Source organism: Aedes albopictus, chromosome 2 (genome assembly GCF_035046485.1).
Source record: "Aedes albopictus strain Foshan chromosome 2, AalbF5, whole genome shotgun sequence".
NCBI lineage: Eukaryota > Metazoa > Arthropoda > Insecta > Diptera > Culicidae > Aedes > Aedes albopictus.
The window spans coordinates 371,337,216-371,353,455 of record NC_085137.1 but is presented as its reverse complement, the minus strand read 5'-3'; the positions used below and the strand labels follow the sequence as shown (position 1 = coordinate 371,353,455).

At 45.4% G+C, this 16,240-nt stretch overlaps 1 non-coding gene across 1 annotated transcript; it reads right to left on the bottom strand.

Annotated features, from left to right (window-relative positions):
- Positions 1-13,627: 13,627 nt before the first annotated feature.
- Trnak-cuu (transfer RNA lysine (anticodon CUU)) lies at positions 13,628-13,700 on the bottom strand. The gene has a single exon. It is a non-coding gene; the product is annotated as a tRNA-Lys (tRNA).
- Positions 13,701-16,240: the final 2,540 nt, after the last annotated feature.

Here is a 16,240-nt window from a genome sequence, read left to right as displayed (position 1 = left end):
GTGAGATAAGGTTTGACTAGTAAAGAGTGAGAAATGAACTGTAAGAAACGAGCAGTGAAAAGTGAGGTGTGAAAAGTGTAATGCAGTGTCAGTTGAGAAATGAGTGACAGTTGAACGAGTGAGCATTGAATTCATTTCAATATTAGTTGAAATTTGAAGTATGGTGTAAATCTAAAAAATTGTAGCCACGAGGACAATTTTATTTCGGCGGACGTCTAGATCCGGAGGTAAACATTACATAACCTTCCTTTAACCCTTCAATGCGTGCGCTGTTGTAAGGGGCTGTTCATAAACCACGTAGACCAAAACTTGGCCATCTCAGACCCCCCCCTCCCCCCTCGTAGACTTTTGTCCATACAAAAATTTTGAAATTTGTATGGAGCGTGGACTTTGGCCAGACCCCCCCCCCTCCCCCCAAAAAGTCTACGTGGTTTATGAACGGTCCCTAAATAGTACAACACTACAGGGTGCGGCAGGAAAAACTGCGAAAAGTTCAAGGCGCTATCACACGTTAAACATGGGATATATATGACTATTTTTTCAAGACAGTGTATCAGTCAATGTCTATATTCTAGCACTACAAAATAAAAATGAACATATTTTAACATGTGGTAATGCAAGTCTTAAAAGTGGGTATCGAGAAAGTGCGTTCCAAATGGTCATAAGACAAAATGGCAAAAACAGTAAAGAGAATAGCTTCAATTCAATGAAAGAACAGGCCATACTAATCCAGACCCATGTAGTTTCACATACTAGAAATAAGCACATATTTTTTATGATATTGTGGTGATTTTTTTTTGTTTCATCACATATGCAATTTACACAGGTCGCGTACATTTTAGTGGTTTGAAAATTCTGATTGTCTTCAGCTTCAGATGCCGTCTTGTAAAAGTTAGTGACCAAAATGAGATTTTTTTTTTTGAAAACTTATCAGAAAATTAGCCTGTTTTAGATCATGGCACGTCGAAACATAAATTGGTTAACGTCAAATGGACGAAAACGAGTCTTGAAGTTGAAAAACACTTTCGCATTTTTTCCTACCGCATACTGTATCAAAAAACCTCGTTCATCGTATACAGCGCGAGCACGGTGCAGTTTCGGTTGCTTGATAGCGCGTGTCCTGAAAGGTTAAGCAAGGCCCCATTAGTTGGAATTAAAATAATTTCATCTGAAAGTGCCTAGTTCCATGTATTTATGTATATTACGTCAGGCCCGGGGGTTTAGTGCATAGTGTATATCTAGCGTAGAATTTTTAAAGGCCTCCAAAACATTTTCAAGTTTGAGTCCAATTTCTGAATGTTCGTAAAAAGTTTTAAGGCAGATTTTAGTCCTAAGGACCTACGCGAACTTAAGAAAGCTGTTGTGAAACGATCTTTGCCGAGAGAAACAAGCAGGGATCGGTCCGGCCAGCAACATAAAGACACCACAAACAAATACATGAACTAAGTGTGCAAACCTTTATTACCTCATGCTTGATTGCTACCTTCCTGCCCTAGCTCATCCTAACTTCTAATCTCTTCCATCTTCTTCAACGTCACTTTCTTCTTCATTCTGTTTCTTCTTCTTTAGCGGTACTCACGCGCTTTCCTGGGTGCACCCATGATGTCTTCCGCTCCTTTTGTCGTTTTGTCCGCTGCTGAGACGGGCTAGGTCAGCCGTAGGCTCACTGGCCGACTGACGGAATCGGACGGACGGAGTCGCGTCCTCTTGGCTCCTTCTTCCCACAGACGGCTGCTGTCGTGACCCGGGATTTCGAGGGATGGTTTCCAGGCTCCTCTCTTCTGATTCCGGATCCAGCAGACCCCTCGCCCGGTGAAAACCCTTCCGGCGTTGGATGCCGAATCGCTTGAGATCCAATACGGGGCACTGGCAGCTGTTCTGAATTGTAGGCTGTGAATAAAAAAGCCTCCTCTTCTGGAAGGCTTTTTACTCGGCTTCTGAGATACACCGTAGGCCAATCCGGCGAGCGATGTCGTCAGTCTGGAGATGTTTGTTTGGTGATCCACTACTGTTCGATCTAGAACGGGTTCTCGGCGTGCTTCATCTGCGAATCTGGAAGAATCGACCTGTCGCTGCCCGATTCGCCGCGTGAGAAATGCGTGACCTCCACACGGGGCGTTTGCTCGCTCCAACCTCCACCAGCTCGAACAAAAATCGTGCCTTCAACCCAAAACAGATTTAACGGTGACACGGATCGAATAACACCCGGTTTGACGCTGTTGCAAATCTTCCCGCAGGTGGTCCACGCAATGGCTCGTCGATGGACGATTGTGATCGCTGGAGTTTTCGTGTGGAATCAGCTGTCTGTCACCTTCAATTTCCTTCTTGCTTCCTTCGTTGCGGATTTTTGAGCCAAGTATTTCCCGGCGGCAATCTTTCGTGTCAAGATGAACACCACACGATGTACTCCGGACGGCAACTCGATCACTTCTCCCTCACTCGTCGATGCAGTGCCCGTATACTTTCGGACTCGCTGTTGGGTGTGTTTGTGTGTCAAAGCGAGCGGAAGTAGCGGGATGGTTGGATCGCCAAGCAATTTTCGAGCACTGTATTTGTTTTCAAGGCAGCGCTTTTCGCAGCCTTGCTGCCCCACGAGTTTTCGTATTTATGTTTCAACTTTGTACTTTAAGGAATGCACACATATCAAAATTTGCTCAAGAATAACTCAAAACGTAACAAAGCAGCTGAGTGAGTTGTAGAAAATTTACAGATATTCAAGGTCCTTCAAAAAACCCTGAAATTAGGAACTTCATGATCTATATGCTCTACAGTGGTCAGTATTCATCCCACTTTTGTGATGCCCACCCCGGTTATATCCGTAGACTTTCGGAATGCAACGGGAAGGGATCTGCAAGGTACACTGTGGTGCATAATTGATCGGACAAACGTCGATTTTCATACAAAATGGCCAAGTTTGAGATGATGTAACTATGGTTTGCGTTGATGGATTGGGCTCAATTTTTGACATGGAACTATTAGTATGCTGAACTTTACGTATACAAAGTACAAAATGTTTTCGTTCACAGGTTTGGGCGTGGCAAGGCGTTCAAAATGTACAAAAGTGATCGGACAGCGGTACCCTTTTGATTTACACGCGTGCCGCGTCGATGACATCAGGGGTTAATTTACTTAATTACTATTGCTCTAGATTTTTAAGCCATGTTCGGCAAAAATCAGTTGAAAGCTAATAGAAAATAAATTATATTACCGCTCTCATCTTAAATTTTGGTCGACCCAATTTCCAGCGACACTGCCGTAAGTTTATATATTTTTTTTTAATTTGGCAACTTTAGCTTAAGTTTACATACACATTTTTGAAAAAGTTTCATTGAAATCATGTTTCTTTGACTTATTATCTTCTGAATGAGACCTAGGCACCAGGGTGCGAGGCCGCCATTTTTAAGAAACCAACATCTAGTATGTAAGCATTTGTGTATCCACAATGGATTCCATTGTGGATACACGATAGATGTTGGCTCCTGTCAGATGCATTAGGTGGGATTAGGGTTGCCACATACGTGGACCTAGGGTTTTGAAATCGGACCCAAATTCTGCTTAGAAGGTTCGAAAAATCGAAACAAGTTCATCTCCTAGTTACGGTTCTTATTGTACCGCAGCAAATAGAAAGCTGGAACACATCGTGATCTACTGTCCACGTGGAAATCTCCACACGACCAGCAACGACGAAGGTTTTGAGTGGTTGTGCAGAAACTTTCCACCACCGCCGTGAAAGGCTGCTGCAATCCGCAAAAGTTGAAATGGTCTTGGCGCGCTCGGGACACTCCAGATGAGGAGAAAAGGCTTCTCACACGGTAGACTTTCTCAAGGAAACGATTTCAACGTTTGCAGGAGCCAGTCGCGTGGCCCATTCCTGGAAACGATGGGGAGAATTATGAATATTGAGGAGGGAATTTATTACAGTTGGAAAAGTGTCCCACTGCAGTTAGTGCATCGCCCGAGAAGTCGCTCGTTCAGTGAGTGTTGGCTGGGATGATTAGATGATGGTAGCACTTTGTCTTGGTCGGGATGGTTTTGGTCCTCGAAACAGCGGAGAAGGTGGCTATTTCAAACAGTTGTAAGCACCAAAAGATTGAATGATAATACTTGGTAATAATAACTTTAACTATTAATAACTCGATGCATGTAATTTGTACAATGGCCGTAAAAGTTGTCGGTTTCCAGTTGGAATCGTTGTTTGATTGAAGTGAATCATGTTGGAACGACCCAACTTCAGCAGTTAGTGCTTTGCGAACAGGTTTACAGGACTTTGTAATTGATTGTTTCTCTAACCGACTCCAACTGGGTCGATTGGATCGGTTCCATTTGAGGTGACACACTCACTAGATTGCGATCGCACTGACTGAATTTATTCGAAAACAGAGGCATCTTTATTGTTGCCAGAGTTCCTCTGAATCGTACTCAGCCATAAATCCACTTGGTAACATCCGAATAAGCAGCATTTGCATTCTCCGATACCGAACAAAAAAGCTCAGCAAATATATGTGCGAAATGTGTCTATGTATGCACTATCACGCAGCACGATAAAGTGCATCCCCGTTCATTTTATGCTGCACAGTGGTGCGGTCATAGGCCAAACATATTTGAAAAGTACTTAATGTTTGTCTTATTGTTTTCGATGAAATTCAATCCCATTAAGCTTACCACTTTAAAAAATTTCCTTGACTTCCTTGGGCATAGAGTATCTTCGTGCCTGCCACACGATATACGCATGCAAAATGGTCATTGGCAGAGGAAGCTCTCAGTTAATAACTGTGGAAGTGTTCATAGAACACTAAGCTGAGAAGCAGGCTTTGTCCCAATGAGGACGTTACGCCAAGAAGAGAGAGAGAGAAGCTTACCAACATTCGAAGATTCACTATGTCGATTTTCTATGGAAAGGCTGTATAATTTCCTTTTGCTATGGTATCGGCTACCAAAGTGGGATATCTTATTTTCATCCCGGTTAGCAAATGCTACCACTGTTCATCACCAGTGAGCACGCCGTGAATTCCGCAGTGTACCCAATGAGCGGTCCCAAGAAGACCCGTCACACACACCCAGGGTCCGGCTCACAGCGTGGTGGAAAACACAAGCAAATAGCGCGTGTACCTGCACGTTTCCTTCTCGAGCCGAGGAGGATTTATGCTTGTTGACCATTTTCTTTGTAGCGATTCGTGTAGGTACGTTTCCTTTTTTCAGAACGACCCACTGCGACTGTGGACTGTGGAGTTCCGATTTCGCGTGTGCTGGGGATACGAACCAGCCAAGTCAAAGGCATAAATCACACCGGGGCCATAAATACGGAAGCCCCACTGCCCTAGCCAGAGGAGCCGATTGTCGCTTGCTCACAACCAGCCCGAGAAACGGTGGCACCAATTTCGGACAGTAAGCAAAGACACTGTTTCAGTACAACGTTGTTGTGAAGTGCCAGATATCTGAAATGGATATGTTGTTTATTCATTTCGGAAGACAATCTGAATAATTTGCTTGAAAAACTTGCTGATAGTTTATTTGAATTCTAGAAATCAAAAACACTCAAACACGAATACATATGTATACATTCAGCAGACAAGGATTTCATTTTGACTTACCATTTGAACATAGATGACCATACAATATGTAAGGCGATGCTCACCAATGCGTGAATAAACTCAAAATGGCAGCCGTCATGATAACATATAATTCCATTAATCGTTGCCAAATCGGTTGGGAAATGACAATCTATCTTCCTGGTGAACTGTAAATCTATATATTTGGCAACCAAACCCAACGAAGAACGGATAATTTGTATACCAGAATACATAGAACGATTCTTGAAATTTGCACCGGAAACGAAGCGAAATAAAAGTTGGTGACATCTACACTCCGTCCTTATTTTACGTCCACTATCGGGGGGGCGTAAATCAAATTGGACGTAAAAAAAATCACAGTACTTACCTAATTTCGTCAAAATACCAATGTTAGATGCAAGTTTACCTTCTCCATGTGTTCAGCAATGTTTGAGTACTGACCAAGGGCTATTATGTGTGGCCATTCACTGTTCGAAATTTTGACCTCAGATGGCAACACTGATCGATCTACATAAAATAGTCCATTATCTGGGGGTGTTGCTTCAAGGCACCGGTAAACGTAGTTACTAAGTAAAGTTTTAGACTTCCCTAACTCGTGATCCAAAGCAGATAGAAAAGTGCCGTCTTCGGCAAAGTTGTTCAGAAGAATAAGAGCATTCTGTTGATTTACCAATTAGTTGAAGATTTCGCCGCTAGGTGGCGCTAGTTATCAAGTGAAGTTTTAGACGTCTCTAACTCGTGATCCAAAGCAGATAGAAATGTGCCGTCTTCGGCAAAGTTGTTCGGAAGTATAAAAGCATTCTGCTGATTTACCAATTAGTTGGAGATTTCGCCGCTAGGTGGCGCTAGTTACCAAGTGAAGTTTTAGACTTTTCTATCTCGCGATCCAAACCAGATAGAAAAGTGCCGTCTTCGGCAAAGTTGTTCAGAAGGATAAGAGCATTCTGTTGATTTACCAATTAGTTGGAGATTTCACCGCTAGGTGGCGCTAGTTATCAAGTGAAGTTTTAGACTTTTCTATCTCGTGATCCAAAGCAGATAGAAATGTGCCGTCTTCGGCAAAGTTGTTCGGAAGTATAAAAGCATTCTGCTGATTTACCAATTAGTTGGAGATTTCGCCGCTAGGTGGCGCTAGTTATCAAGTGAAGTTTTAGACTTTTCTATCTCGCGATCCAAAGCAGATAGAAAAGTGCCGTCTTCTGCAAAGTTGTTCAGAAGGATAAGAGCATTCTGTTGATTTACCAATTAGTTGGAGATTTCGCCGCTAGGTGGCGCTAGTTATCAAGTGAAGTTTTAGACTTTTCTATCTCGCGATCCAAAGCAGATAGAAAAGTGCCGTCTTCGGCAAAGTTGTTCAGAAGAATAAGAGCATTCTGTTGATTTACCAATTAGTTGAAGATTTCGCCGCTAGGTGGCGCTAGTTATCAAGTGAAGTTTTAGACGTCTCTAACTCGTGATCCAAAGCAGATAGAAATGTGCCGTCTTCGGCAAAGTTGTTCGGAAGTATAAAAGCATTCTGCTGATTTACCAATTAGTTGGAGATTTCGCCGCTAGGTGGCGCTAGTTACCAAGTGAAGTTTTAGACTTTTCTATCTCGCGATCCAAACCAGATAGAAAAGTGCCGTCTTCGGCAAAGTTGTTCAGAAGGATAAGAGCATTCTGTTGATTTACCAATTAGTTGGAGATTTCACCGCTAGGTGGCGCTAGTTATCAAGTGAAGTTTTAGACTTTTCTATCTCGCGATCCAAAGCAGATAGAAAAGTGCCGTCTTCTGCAAAGTTGTTCAGAAGGATAAGAGCATTCTGTTGATTTACCAATTAGTTGGAGATTTTGCCGCTAGGTGGCGCTAGTTATCAAGTGAAGTTTTAGACTTTTCTATCTCGCGATCCAAAGCAGATAGAAAAGTGCCGTCTTCGGCAAAGTTGTTCAGAAGGATAAGAGCATTCTGTTGATTTACCAATTAGTTGGAGATTTCACCGCTAGGTGGCGCTAGTTATCAAGTGAAGTTTTAGACTTTTCTATCTCGCGATCCAAAGCAGATAGAAAAGTGCCGTCTTCTGCAAAGTTGTTCAGAAGGATAAGAGCATTCTGTTGATTTACCAATTAGTTGGAGATTTCACCGCTAGGTGGCGCTAGTTATCAAGTGAAGTTTTAGACTTTTCTATCTCGCGATCCAAAGCAGATAGAAAAGTGCCGTCTTCTGCAAAGTTGTTCAGAAGGATAAGAGCATTCTGTTGATTTACCAATTAGTTGGAGATTTCGCCGCTAGGTGGCGCTAGTTATTAAGTGAAGTTTTAGACTTTTCTATCTCGCGATCCAAAGCAGATAGAAAAGTGCCGTCTTCGGCAAAGTTGTTCAGAAGAATAAGAGCATTCTGTTGATTTACCAATTAGTTGGTGATTTCGCCGCTAGGTGGCGCTAGTTATCAAGTGAAGTTCTAGACGTCTCTAACTCGTGATCCAAAGCAGATAGAAAAATTTTTAGGAAGTATAAGAGCATTCTGTTGATTTACCAATTAGATGGAAATTCCGCCGCTAGGTGGCGCTAGTTAACAAGTAATGTTTTAGACGTCTCTAACTCGTGATCCAAAGCAGATAGAAATGTGCCGTCTTCGGCAATGTTGTTCAGAAGTATAAAAGCATTCTGCTGATTTACCAATTAGTTGGAGATTTCGCCGCTAGGTGGCGCTTGTTATCAAGTGAAGTTTTAGACTTTTCTATCTCGCGATCCAAAGCAGATAGAAAAGTGCCGTCGTCGGCGAAGTTGTTCAGAAGGATAAGAGCATTCTGTTGATTTACCAATTAGTTGGTGATTTCGCCGCTAGGTGGTGGTAATCATCAAAGTGTAGAATTAGCAGGACAGGTCGGACTCGATTATCCGGGTGGCTCCAAAATTATTTCACCCCGGATAATCGAATCACCCGGAAAATCGAGCCATGCTTCTTTTCTTTTATTTTTGATGTTCTTCAATCAAAAACTGTTCGTTAAACATAGAAGCTAACATCCATAACGTTGTAGTGCCTAAACTCAACGTCTAGTTATATTACAACCATGTTTTTTGAAAATGAAATTTTAGCTGAAAAATGTGAAAAAATAAAAACAATTTTTAAATAGGCTAAATCCTACCTCCAGGTGTTGTATTTGATGTTTATCACGTTTGTTGACATATTGTAATCTAAAAATTTGTAAACAAAGCAAAAACTAACTTTTACCCGGATAATCGAGCCATTTTTCCCGGATAATCGAGCCCCGGATAAAATATACAAAAAAAAATTAAAAAGGTGATCATCAAATAAAGTTCCAGACTTCCAAATTTTGGGGTCGAGAGTAGATAGAAAAGTGCCGTCTTCGAATACTTTGTTCAGAAGGATAAGAACTATTTGTTTATCGGTTGACCGTGATGCCTTCTGTATACGTTTCAAGGTGTATTAAGTAGTGACACTTCAGTTTTATCGAAAATCACTAATACATACGCATTCGCACTGTTCCACCCATACCAGAGAAAGTTATCCTTGCGTGCAAAAACATATGCCTCTTTAACAACAATGTTGTAGGGGTGGTCATGTACGGTACTCCAAGTAATAGGGTGTAGAACCAATCGGGATTTTAAATTTTGTAGCAATTAAAGCGTCGTAAATAGAATAAACAAAGCAGCAATCTGAACCGATGAGAAACATGCTCATGAACAGGAAAAATGGACGATATTTAAGACTTCCTTGCGTGGCGTAACTCGTAGCTCTCGGATGCGATTTGTAATCATGTGAGTTTTTTTTTTTCAATGACCGAAGGATCTGAAAAGGAGGCCCTCGTAATATATTTGTGTGTGTGAGGTGCATTACAACATTGTCGAACATTCGAATTGCCTATTGTTACGTTTGTAAATTAGTTGTGACGTGTGTAAAGTAGTTTTAAGAATTTTCCATGAATTGGACAATGCAATTCTTGGAAAATTCTTCGATTGTTGCATGGAGTGTGTTACGTTTGTAAATAGTTGTGAACATTTTGTCAGTTAATTTTCTGTTTTGTACTGTGATTTGTTCATTTGCCCCTAAATTTTAATGTGCATTTGTAGCGCTCCAAACATTTCAGGAGCGAACCAGCACAGCCATGTTACATAATTTTAGTTCGTCTTTCTCCGATAATTAAAAGAAAACTTTTTCAGAGTTTCATTGGAAACAAAAGCCCTTTATTTTCCTCTTCCTACATCCTTCAACCCTGCGCTCCTAACGTTTCCTAGCTACCATCTTCCCACTCTACCAATACTCACAACCACATCCACTTGGCCTCCTCCATCCAGCTTGTTCCGTCCGGCGAACCTCGATCGCAGAATCCGAGTCGCCCCTACTCCTACTTCGTGCCTTGTCCATTGTAGGATTCGTCCGGATCTTCATGAGCGACCGGCCCCGCGTCCGGTAGGACGATCTTGGATGCGCGTAGACTCCGTAACCTTGCACGCAAGAACGCCTCGCCGCATTCCACCGAAGAACAGGCTTCCACGTGCCCTCTGGCCACTTGTCGGATCTGGTGTCCTCGAGACGCCAACTTGTCACGTTTTCTACAGTATTAGGTCGGACGAATGGCGGCACCTCAACGTTGAACTTGACCGGACTTTTCACTGCGTCCTTCTGCACCATGCTCTAGAATAGCGGATTGCACCCTTATCGTTGCCACGTGCGTGACACTTCCCGAAACTTGTAACCGCGGACGAACGGACCGGCGTGTGGGGAACGAACCGGACGCGCGCGATGGTCCTCTTTCCGGCTGGACTTCTCGGACAAACGTCCTCGCGGTTCCACGGTCAGCAACCAAGAGAGCTTTCTCTATTTTCCTCCGTACTCTTTGCCCTTGACGTCCTCCCTTTTCTGTCCGTTGACATTTCCCTCCATTTGTCAGTGCTCCGTTTGACATTCTAACTGACAGCATTTTCGTGCAGATGCTGACGGCATGATTGGAGGAAGCAAACAACGTGTCAATGTGGATAGTGGGTTTGCGGATAGTGAGCTTGATCCAAAATTTGAGTGTCCATTACGATTTTGTTACTTTTATTCTACGCTTACAAAAGTTGCACGTAACACAACCTTTTTTTTTTTTTTTTTTTTTTTTTTTTTTTTTTTTTTTTTTTTTTTTTTTTTTTTTTTTAAGTGTGCAAACCTTTATTACCTCATGCTTGATTGCTACCTTCCTGCCCTAGCTCATCCTAACTTCTAATCTCTTCCATCTTCTTCAACGTCACTTTCTTCTTCATTCTGTTTCTTCTTCTTTAGCGGTACTCACGCGCTTTCCTGGGTGCACCCATGATGTCTTCCGCTCCTTTTGTCGTTTTGTCCGCTGCTGAGACGGGCTAGGTCAGCCGTAGGCTCACTGGCCGACTGACGGAATCGGACGGACGGAGTCGCGTCCTCTTGGCTCCTTCTTCCCACAGACGGCTGCTGTCGTGACCCGGGATTTCGAGGGATGGTTTCCAGGCTCCTCTCTTCTGATTCCGGATCCAGCAGACCCCTCGCCCGGTGAAAACCCTTCCGGCGTTGGATGCCGAATCGCTTGAGATCCAATACGGGGCACTGGCAGCTGTTCTGAATTGTAGGCTGTGAATAAAAAAGCCTCCTCTTCTGGAAGGCTTTTTACTCGGCTTCTGAGATACACCGTAGGCCAATCCGGCGAGCGATGTCGTCAGTCTGGAGATGTTTGTTTGGTGATCCACTACTGTTCGATCTAGAACGGGTTCTCGGCGTGCTTCATCTGCGAATCTGGAAGAATCGACCTGTCGCTGCCCGATTCGCCGCGTGAGAAATGCGTGACCTCCACACGGGGCGTTTGCTCGCTCCAACCTCCACCAGCTCGAACAAAAATCGTGCCTTCAACCCAAAACAGATTTAACGGTGACACGGATCGAATAACACCCGGTTTGACGCTGTTGCAAATCTTCCCGCAGGTGGTCCACGCAATGGCTCGTCGATGGACGATTGTGATCGCTGGAGTTTTCGTGTGGAATCAGCTGTCTGTCACCTTCAATTTCCTTCTTGCTTCCTTCGTTGCGGATTTTTGAGCCAAGTATTTCCCGGCGGCAATCTTTCGTGTCAAGATGAACACCACACGATGTACTCCGGACGGCAACTCGATCACTTCTCCCTCACTCGTCGATGCAGTGCCCGTATACTTTCGGACTCGCTGTTGGGTGTGTTTGTGTGTCAAAGCGAGCGGAAGTAGCGGGATGGTTGGATCGCCAAGCAATTTTCGAGCACTGTATTTGTTTTCAAGGCAGCGCTTTTCGCAGCCTTGCTGCCCCACGAGTTTTCGTATTTATGTTTCAACTTTGTACTTTAAGGAATGCACACATATCAAAATTTGCTCAAGAATAACTCAAAACGTAACACACTCCATGCAACAATCGAAGAATTTTCCATGAATTGGAGAATGCAATCCATGGAAAATTCTTAAAACTACTTTACAACGTATTAACTATATTACAAACGTAACACAACACCAGCAACAGCGGAAGAATTTTTCAAGAATCGAAATCACGATTCTTGAAAAATTCTTAAACACTCCTATTTACCATCCTTTCAAGTGGTCGGTTGATGGCAGCGATGATCATTTTGTTTGGTGCTAAGCAGACCTCAGCGTGAAATTGTCACCAGACTAACCATATTACGTAAGCCAAACGCTTACCAGATAACTCCGCGAATAAAATTGCCACCAGGCTAACTAAAGCTAATTGCCACCATGGTTACGTTTGTTACGTTTTGAGTTATTCTTGAGCAAATTTTGATATGTGTGCATTCCTTAAAGTACAAAGTTGAAACATAAATACGAAAACTCGTGGGGCACCAAGGCTGCGAAGAGCGCTGCCTTGAAAACAAATACAGTGCTCGAAAATTGCTTGCCGATCCAACCATCCCGCTACTTCCGCTCGCTTTGACACACAAACACACCCAACAGCGAGTCCGAAAGTATACGGGCACTGCATCGACGAGTGAGGGAGAAGTGATCGAGTTGCCGTCCGGAGTACATCGTGTGGTGTTCATCTTGACACGAAAGATTGCCGCCGGGAAATACTTGGCTCAAAAATCCGCAACGAAGGAAGCAAGAAGGAAATTGAAGGTGACAGACGGCTGATTCCACACGAAAACTCCAGCGATCACAATCGTCCATCGACGAGCCATTGCGTGAACCACCTGCGGGAAGATTTGCAACAGCGTCAAACCAGGTGTTATTCGATCCGTGTCACCGTTAAATCTGTTTTGGGTTGAAGGCACGATTTTTGTTCGAGCTGGTGGAGGTTGGAGCGAGCAAACGCCCCGTGTGGAGGTCACGCATTTCTCACGCGGCGAATCGGGCAGCGACAGGTCGATTCTTCCAGATTCGCAGATGAAGCACGCCGAGAACCCGTTCTAGATCGAACAGTAGTGGATCACCAAACAAACATCTCCAGACTGACGACATCGCTCGCCGGATTGGCCTACGGTGTATCTCAGAAGCCGAGTAAAAAGCCTTCCAGAAGAGGAGGCTTTTTTATTCACAGCCTACAATTCAGAACAGCTGCCAGTGCCCCGTATTGGATCTCAAGCGATTCGGCATCCAACGCCGGAAGGGTTTTCACCGGGCGAGGGGTCTGCTGGATCCGGAATCAGAAGAGAGGAGCCTGGAAACCATCCCTCGAAATCCCGGGTCACGACAGCAGCCGTCTGTGGGAAGAAGGAGCCAAGAGGACGCGACTCCGTCCGTCCGATTCCGTCAGTCGGCCAGTGAGCCTACGGCTGACCTAGCCCGTCTCAGCAGCGGACAAAACGACAAAAGGAGCGGAAGACATCATGGGTGCACCCAGGAAAGCGCGTGAGTACCGCTAAAGAAGAAGAAACAGAATGAAGAAGAAAGTGACGTTGAAGAAGATGGAAGAGATTAGAAGTTAGGATGAGCTAGGGCAGGAAGGTAGCAATCAAGCATGAGGTAATAAAGGTTTGCACACTTAGTTCATGTATTTGTTTGTGGTGTCTTTATGTTGCTGGCCGGACCGATCCCTGCTTGTTTCTCTCGGCAAAGATCGTTTCACAACATTGGCGCCCAACGTGGGGCCCGAACCCACGACCCTGAGATTAAGAGTCTCATGCTCTACCGACTGAGCTAGCCGGGCAAGAGCAGTTCGCTTGCGTGCTCTTATGCAGGAAGATGAGATAAAAGGAATACTTTACGACAATTCCTCCCACGTTATGGATGTGGGGGACAATATCAGTCAATGTCAATCTCGCGTGCGCGAATTAATACCCGAAGTGGAAGCAGCATTGAAGCGCGGTGATCTCCCAGCAGTTCGTTTACTACGGTCGCGGTTAGTGCACTATCGGGACAGACTATCCATCGTGGATCCACCGGTAGCCTTCCTCGACACACACGCAGCCGTGGCGCTGTTAGTGCAGTTTTCCCTGGAAGATGTGGACGATGCGCTAGGAAGAACGAAGAAAAGTGCCAGACCAGTGAACAGTGACAGTGCCAACAGAAGCAGCACCGGTGCAGTTCCAAAAGTGACCACGCAATCTTCGACCGTGACTGAAGCAGACTTCCTAGGATTCGACGAGAATGGAAATCCAGTCAACCATTCGGGTACATCGAATCAAGCGTCCATCATCCACGCTGAGCGGCAACAGCGACATACAGCATCTCCAGTGATCGATCCAACAGCAGCTAGACCTCAACGCGACAGCTCAACACTCCACGACAACGAGAGAGGCGCTGCATCATTGGAAGCCATGCGTACCACGCGAGGAAGGGGTTGGAGCGCGGTTGGTCAGCGAGTCGTCCCGAACAACAGGTTTGAAGCGCAGAAAAACTCCAGCTGGCGAGAACCAACAATGGGCAGCACCATTCCACCACCGCCATATGAACCGATAAGGACCGAAGCGGGCGAAGCTGATGCGAGAGGTGACTACAACCAACTGCGGGCCGATCTACTGCGACAGCTGAACTACAGGCCGCAAGAACACGTTCCAAGACCGCTGTTAGAAGAAAGAAGAACGTTGAAGGCCATCCATAACTGGCCGTTCAGATACAAAGGCGAAAAGGATGGGTCGTCGCTGAACACCTTTCTGCAACGTGTGGAGATTTTCGCTGCATCGGAAGGAGTAACGGAGGATGTGCTGCTGAGGAACGTCAAACATCTGCTTCTGGACGACGCGCTCAACTGGTACAGCAATGTATACGTGTCGGGAGACTTGGTAACCTGGGACGATTTCAAGCGGCTGATCAGGCAAGAATTCTTGCCGGCGAGCTACGCCTACATTCTGCGGGCCGAAGCATACCACCGCTTGCAGGGCGAGGAAGAGCCGTTCTCCAAATCCTACCAGGATATATCCACTCTCTTCCAATACGTGGATCCTCCGGTGACCGATCAAGAGAAGCTGTTCATTATCAAGAAGAACATGAACTCCACGTACGCTCCGATTGCCGCATCACACCACTCCATACGCCTGCTGGTGAAGGCGTGCAAGGAACTAGACGAACTCCGGAAACTACAACATCATCAGCGACGGATATCGCTACCGTATGGGGCACTGATTGAACCAGCGCTGGCTACTCCAAACTCTTCGCTGCGCCCGGCGAAGCCACAACCACCGCTCCAAAGATTTGGAAAGGTTCACGCTTTGGAAACGGAAAGTTTTCACAGTTATGGAGAAAGCAGTTCACCAACAGCCTACGGTGCAGAAGCAGAACAGGTAGCGCAGGACGAGGATAAGATGGACCAGCGGATGGAAGCCCTGTTACAGCAGGTGAATGCGTTGAAGCTGAGATTCGACCGTCGAGAAGCAGTAGGAAGACAGTCGCCCAACCAACAGTTCCCACAAATGCCAGCGAACAATCCTAACAACCATCGCCAAGTTCCTGAAGCAAACAACGCTCGCGATCCACCGGCGGCGATGATTTGCTGGAACTGTGACGAAGGGGGACACCGGTTCATGGACTGCGCCAAACCCCAGGCAGTACTGTTCTGCTATCGCTGTGGACAAAAGGGATTCTCGTTGCGAAGTTGCCCGACCTGTCTTCAACGCTCGGGAAACGCGCAAGCGGGGAGCCAGTGACAGAGGGTAGGACATCCTCGCCTCAATTCGACGATCCCTCTACAATTCCTGACCTAGTTCAGATCAACTCACTGATCATCAACCCCGACAACGACAATCGTCCGCACGCAGTGGTAGACATACTCGGGAAACAAGTTACCGGGTTACTCGACAGCGGTGCCAACTGTTCGATTCTAGGAGGCGACAGCGTAAAGATGGCGCAGGAGCTAGGCTTGCAGCAAATAGCTCTGGTGGGAGGCATCAAGACGGCAGACGGAACGGAGCATCGCATACAATCGTACACCCGATTGCCGATAGCCTACAACAACAAAAATGAAGTCGTGTCGATGTTGCTTCTTCCCACTTTGCCGACCTGTGTGATCTTCGGGATGAACTTCTGGAACGCCTTCTGCATAAAGCCTGTCTGCTGCACGATTAACCTGGAGGCTGAAAAGGAGGTCGTGCCGCAACAAGAATCCATGAAGCCGTTGTCAGAAGAAGAGAAGCAGATACTGGACGAAGCCATAAGCCACTTCCCGAAGGCCGAACCCGGAAGACTCGGAAGAACAGACCGTTACGTACATCGAATCGACGTTGGAGAAGCGAAGCCACGAAAACAGCGCTA